A 5,504-nucleotide genomic window follows, 5' to 3' on the forward strand; every position below is an offset into this window, starting at 1 on the left:
AGTGAGTAATAGTCTACGAAACGGGCCTGAATCGGCCAAAACTATGAGTGTTGATCACCGACACATAAGTGCACCTTGGGGTTCAACAACTACGGAAATCACTCCGGGACCCCAAAACGGTGAGTAATAGTCCATGAAACGGGCCAGAATCGGCCAAAACTGAGAGTGTTGATGACCGGCACGTAAGTGTACCTTGGGAGTCGAGGAAATCGCTTTGGGACCCCAAAACGGTGAGTAATAGTCCTCGAAACGGACCAGAATTGGCCCAAATTATGAGTGTTGATGACCGACACGTAAACGCATCCCGGGGTTCATCAATCGTGCAAACCATTTCGGGACCACAAAACTGAGTAATAGTCCAAGAAACGGGCGAGAATCGGTCCAAACTGCGATTTGTGACGACCAACACGTAAGCACATCAGGGTTCGACAACCATGGAAATCGCTTTGGGACCCGAAAACGGTGAGTAAGTCCATGAAACGGGTCAGAATCGACAAAAACCGGGAGTGTTGATGACCGACACGTAAACGCACCTCGGGGTTCGTCTATCGTGGAAATCACTCCGGGCTCCATCTCCCGTTGATTGCCGCCCGGAGGCCAAACAAATGCAGGTTTATTAACCGGGGCGGCTCCGGCGGCGGGGCACCATCGATCAACACCTGCACCGACGTCCTCATGGACCGCCTCTCCCTGGGGTTCGGGTGGCAGCACGCCAACGTAAGCCTCACCGCACAGTCCACCTGCGCCTGCTCAAACTCGCCGAGCAACGGTCGACAGCTTGCAAGGCCTTCCCCTCGCCGTAGAGCCACCATATCCAGTCCACAATGTGCATCGACAAGGGGTGTCGTGCTCCCCCGCCGCCCGAAGAATCCTTCTCACCACGGTGTTCGCTGTCATGGATGTGCTGGTGCTGCACGGCGTTGCTGGGGCTCCTCCCGCTGACCACCTCCATGACAAAGACCCCGAACGCATACACGTCCGTGTCTAGGCTGGCATGGCCGGTGAAGAAGCTCTCATACACCATGTAGCCGCGGGTCCCCGCCATGACCTGCGTGGAGTGGTGCGTGACGTCGTCATGCTGGATGACGCGGGCGAGGCCGAAGTCCCCCAGCCGCGTGTTGTACTCCGCATCCAGCATCACATTGTTGGCCTTGACGTCCCTGTGGAGGATCCGCTTGCTGCTGCCGTGGTGCAGGTAGTCCAGCGCCGATGCTACGCCGCAGATGATCATGTACCGCCGTTCCCAGGTAAGCTTTTGGGTGGTCATCCGTGACGACAACAACGCGGTCCTTTCTCTGGCGTAAAGGAGCTTGTCCAGGCTGCCCATGGGGAAGTACTCGTAGACGAGGAGCAGGTCGCCCTTCTTGTGGCACCAGCCGATCAGCTTCACAAGGTTCCGGTGCGACAACTTGCTGATCGTGTTCACCTCCGCCACGAACTCCTTCTCTCCCCGGTTGGTGTCTTCCTGCTTGTCCGTCGACACCCGCTTGACGGCCACCTCCGAGTTCATCCCATCGACGTATCCAAGGTAAACGGTGCCAAAGCCTCCTCTGCCGAGCTTGCGGGTAGGACTGAAGTTGGTAGTCGCACGCCTGAGCTCCCTTAGCTTAAATTTGACCGGACCATGTGCGTCAAATAGGGATGAAAGCGGAGCGGAAACAGATGGAACTGGGTGCTATTATATTTGTTTTCACATTTTTTTGCAGAAGCGAAAACGAATACAGAAACCCCGGAAATGAATACAGAAATAGATACTACCAAAAACGGACACGGAGCAAATACAAAGCAGATACGGAAACAGAAATAGGCATTGATCGAAACTTAGAAACCCCTTGAATCATAGAGAAATACACACAAAAACAAAACAGAATGAGTTGTTAACATAGCTACAAAATAATATCATTATGTTAGCAACTTAGCGTAGTATTGTATTAGTACCAAACAATTGCGTATAAGGTCAAGCTGAGTACATGTGTGGTAGTAGAAGTTGGGCCTCAGATCCATTCTACTAATTGTGTCATTGTGTTCTCTTTGGTGGTTGGGCTACAAAGCAAATTTTGTTAATGCCTCCTCGCCGAAGGCTTCCATGAAAAGAGGAGGATGCTCTAACCCCCCAACGGGATTTGTTAAACTTAACGTTGATGCTTCTTTTGACCACGACCTTCTCAGGAGTATGATCGAGGCTGTCTTAAGAGATGACAAAGGTAGGTTCATCGGTGGGGGAAATGGTAAGATTGACTGGTGTGCAGATGTGTTGATGGCTGAAGCTTTACCGTTAAAATTTGGCCCATCGCTTGCGCAAAGGACGGGTTGTAATCACATAATTATTAACTCAGATAATATGGAGGTGATCGAGACCATGAACGAAGGAGGACGATCATCGGGGGCAGCAGCTGCAATTTTTTATGACTGTTTTCACTTAGCTTGCGATTTTCCTATTTCTAGATTCGAGCATTGTAATAGAGAAGCAAATAAAGTTGCTCATGAACTTGCCAAGTTGGCTAGATTTTCATTCATTTCTGATTGGTTTGAGGAACCACATAATGCAATTTTATCAATCCTCATAAACGATGTAATGATTATTTCTAATGAACAAAGCTCGAACTTTCTTTCAAAAAAAAATATAGGTCTATAGTAAAAACAGAAATTCCATATTCACGGAAACGGAAAGTTCCGTTTCCATGCATGTTTCACCGAAAAATACCGTTCCGTTTTTGTTTCGTTTTCCGCATAAAAAATTCATTTTCATTTCCGTTTTGCAAATTTCCGTTTTCATTTTCATATTTCCTCTTCGTTTCCATTTTTCCTCTGGAAAAACGGAAAGTTTCCACTACATTTTCATCCTTAGCGTCAATCATCTTCTCCAGGTTGCGGTATGCGAGCCTTCTCCGCCGCGTCAGCCTTCTCCACATGAACAGCCCAGCAAACAAACATATAGAAAACACAAGCAATGTAACGAGAGCCAAAAGCACCTTTCTCCAATGCCCTCTTCTAACTTTGACATCGATGTCTACTGTGGTGAAGTTCCAGGACTTTATCTGGTTCAGTTGTGTGGTGTCGCCCATGGAACATGCGAATCCCAGATATACGTCGTCCTGCAGAACTTGTGACAGATCAATGTACGTATCTCCCTGGAAAAGATGCCGCCCACGGATGCTATACTGGACCAGAAATATTTGAAGCAACTGTAACGTGCCGTGATACCTGATACTGACCCATACATCTGACCCAGTTGAGAGGAAGATGGTGAGATTATTAAGCGGGTATTGCCGAAAAGATTTGATGTTGTTGATGTCGATGTCGACATGGTTGCCATCAAGGTCATCTTCGTTGCTCTTCCTCATGTCGAATTCCACGGCTACTACTCGGTTCGTCTTCGCGCCATCTGTCTGGTTGTTGCACGAGCCCAGCCACTGGCCGCTGCTGTTGCTGGGCAACGTCGGATTATTGGTGAGCAGAAAGGCCATACCTTCTCCAGTCCCGTTCTGCGGGAGGATGCTGAGCATGAAATCTGTCCTGAAGGAGGCGAGCGTGGTGCGCTTGCTGTTCCACAACTTGAGGGTCTCCTTGGCGTACACCACTCTCCCCGACCGGTGGGTCATGTTGCCGGCGTTCGGCGTGATCTGCAGGGAGTTGTTGGAGATTGCTGAGCCAGGGCTGAAGCCGAAATCACCCCTGTTGCTTCCGTTGAAGTTGGAGTAAGTGAAGTGCAAGAAACTGCAGGTTCTGCCTAGGATGACAACAGCTGCACAAGCTATGCAGAAGAAGTTCGACAGGCTGCTGGTATTGGACTTTGTCATAGCTAAATGGTTCCTGCAGCTTCCTGCAACCTTCTCAGGGAAGAGGAAGGTACCAATTCATATGATCCGCGTACTTTGCTTCTTCCTGCAACCTTCTCAGGGAAGAGGAAGGTACCAGTTCATATGATCCGCATACTTCGCTTCTCAACACGGACGAGGGGAGGAGTTGACAAATACTACTTGGAAGAGACATGGTCAATGGGACTTGCCAGGTACAGCGGCCAATACTATTTCTGCAGCTGCTGAAAAGTTACCAATTGTTAAACTAATAATCTGTGCAAAATGTTCAGCAATATGCTACTCACCAGTAATATATTTGACTACGTGATCATCCCCTTTTCTTCTCTCGAGACGGATTAAAAGAGGGGTGTCTGGGAGGAACAACGAAGCTGTTGAACAAGTAGAATAGTGACATTAACATAAGAAAAACACTAAGGAGGTGTTTGGTTCAGAAATGGAAACGTAAACGTAAATGGAATCAAATGACACTGTTACTGTAAACGGTATCGACCAAAAACCAAGACTGTTTGGTTAGTAACTGTAACGTTAATCAATACAGCAGCGCCTGGTCCTGCATTTCCCCGGTCAGCTGCTTCCCGAGCGGAGCGCCCAGCCTGGCCATTGACGTACCATCCTCATGACCTTTCCGCGCTTCCTCTCAATCATCCTGGCGCCTTGAAGGACCTGCGCGCCTCGCCGATGGTCTAGCCGAGAGGAGGCTCGGCGCGAGGAGGAGATAGGCGCAGTACTTTGACGAGCCGGAGGCTTACTCCGGGGGCCGCGTCCACCGTCACTGGCTGCAAGCCACCCTTTGCATGTGCAACATCCAGACCGGTACATTGCGGGTCCCTGTGCCATCCTCGCACGACCCCATGGGAGCTGCTCGTGGAAGCCATTGCTCTGCAGCGATCTCTTCCCGTTCGTCGGGCAGAAATAACTTCCGGCGAGGGAGTCGACAATGGCCCGCTTCTGGTTGGCGCCGTCCTCGGCTACGGGATTACACTGCTCAGGCCATGGGGAGTGGTCGGCGGAGATGGAGATCGTGGCATGGTTATTTGGGAAGAAGACGACAGGGTCGACAGGAGGGAGAGAGAGACTGCCGTATCGTTTTCTGATTGCGCCCGATTTCTCGGGTATCAGTTTTTAATAGGGCGGAATCTGTTACCGGAGTTATCAGATTACGGAGAAATCTAAACAAACAAGATTTAACGTTATCTGTTACCATCGTTATCAGATACCGTTACAATAGCACGAACCAAACACCTCCTAAGATGGTACAGGAAACTGATCCCTGAAGAACTTGGATAGAAATTTCTTTCATCTAACAATTCTTTATTGAAGATGCCTCATGAATGTAGAACTAGTCTTTGCGGCGGTTACAACTTTTAAGTGGTACCAGATTAAAAGAGGGGTGTCTGTGCGGAACAGCGAAGCTGTTGAACAAGTAAAACAGTCACATTAACATAAAAAACACTAAGGGTACAAGAAATAGATTGGCGACAACTTTGATAGTGCCAGCCCTGAACAACCTGGGTCGAAATTTCATTCATCTAACAATTATCTATTGAAGATGCCTAGTTAATGTAGAACTTGTCTATGGAGCTGTTGCAATCAAAAGAACAAAGGCATTGCCAATTCAAATATTCGCAAGTTATCCCCCCAAAGGGAAAGTTTCTCTATGATTACAATTTCTTGGAGTATTAT

At 48.8% G+C, this 5,504-nt stretch overlaps 1 pseudogene; it reads right to left on the bottom strand.

Moving 5' to 3' along the window:
* LOC123089910 (probable L-type lectin-domain containing receptor kinase S.5) overlaps positions 1-3,800 on the bottom strand; it is a 7,420-nt pseudogene extending 3,620 nt beyond the window's left edge.
* Between the last annotated feature and the right edge of the window lie 1,704 nt (positions 3,801-5,504).

Source organism: Triticum aestivum, chromosome 4B (assembly GCF_018294505.1).
Source record: "Triticum aestivum cultivar Chinese Spring chromosome 4B, IWGSC CS RefSeq v2.1, whole genome shotgun sequence".
Taxonomy (NCBI): domain Eukaryota; kingdom Viridiplantae; phylum Streptophyta; class Magnoliopsida; order Poales; family Poaceae; genus Triticum; species Triticum aestivum.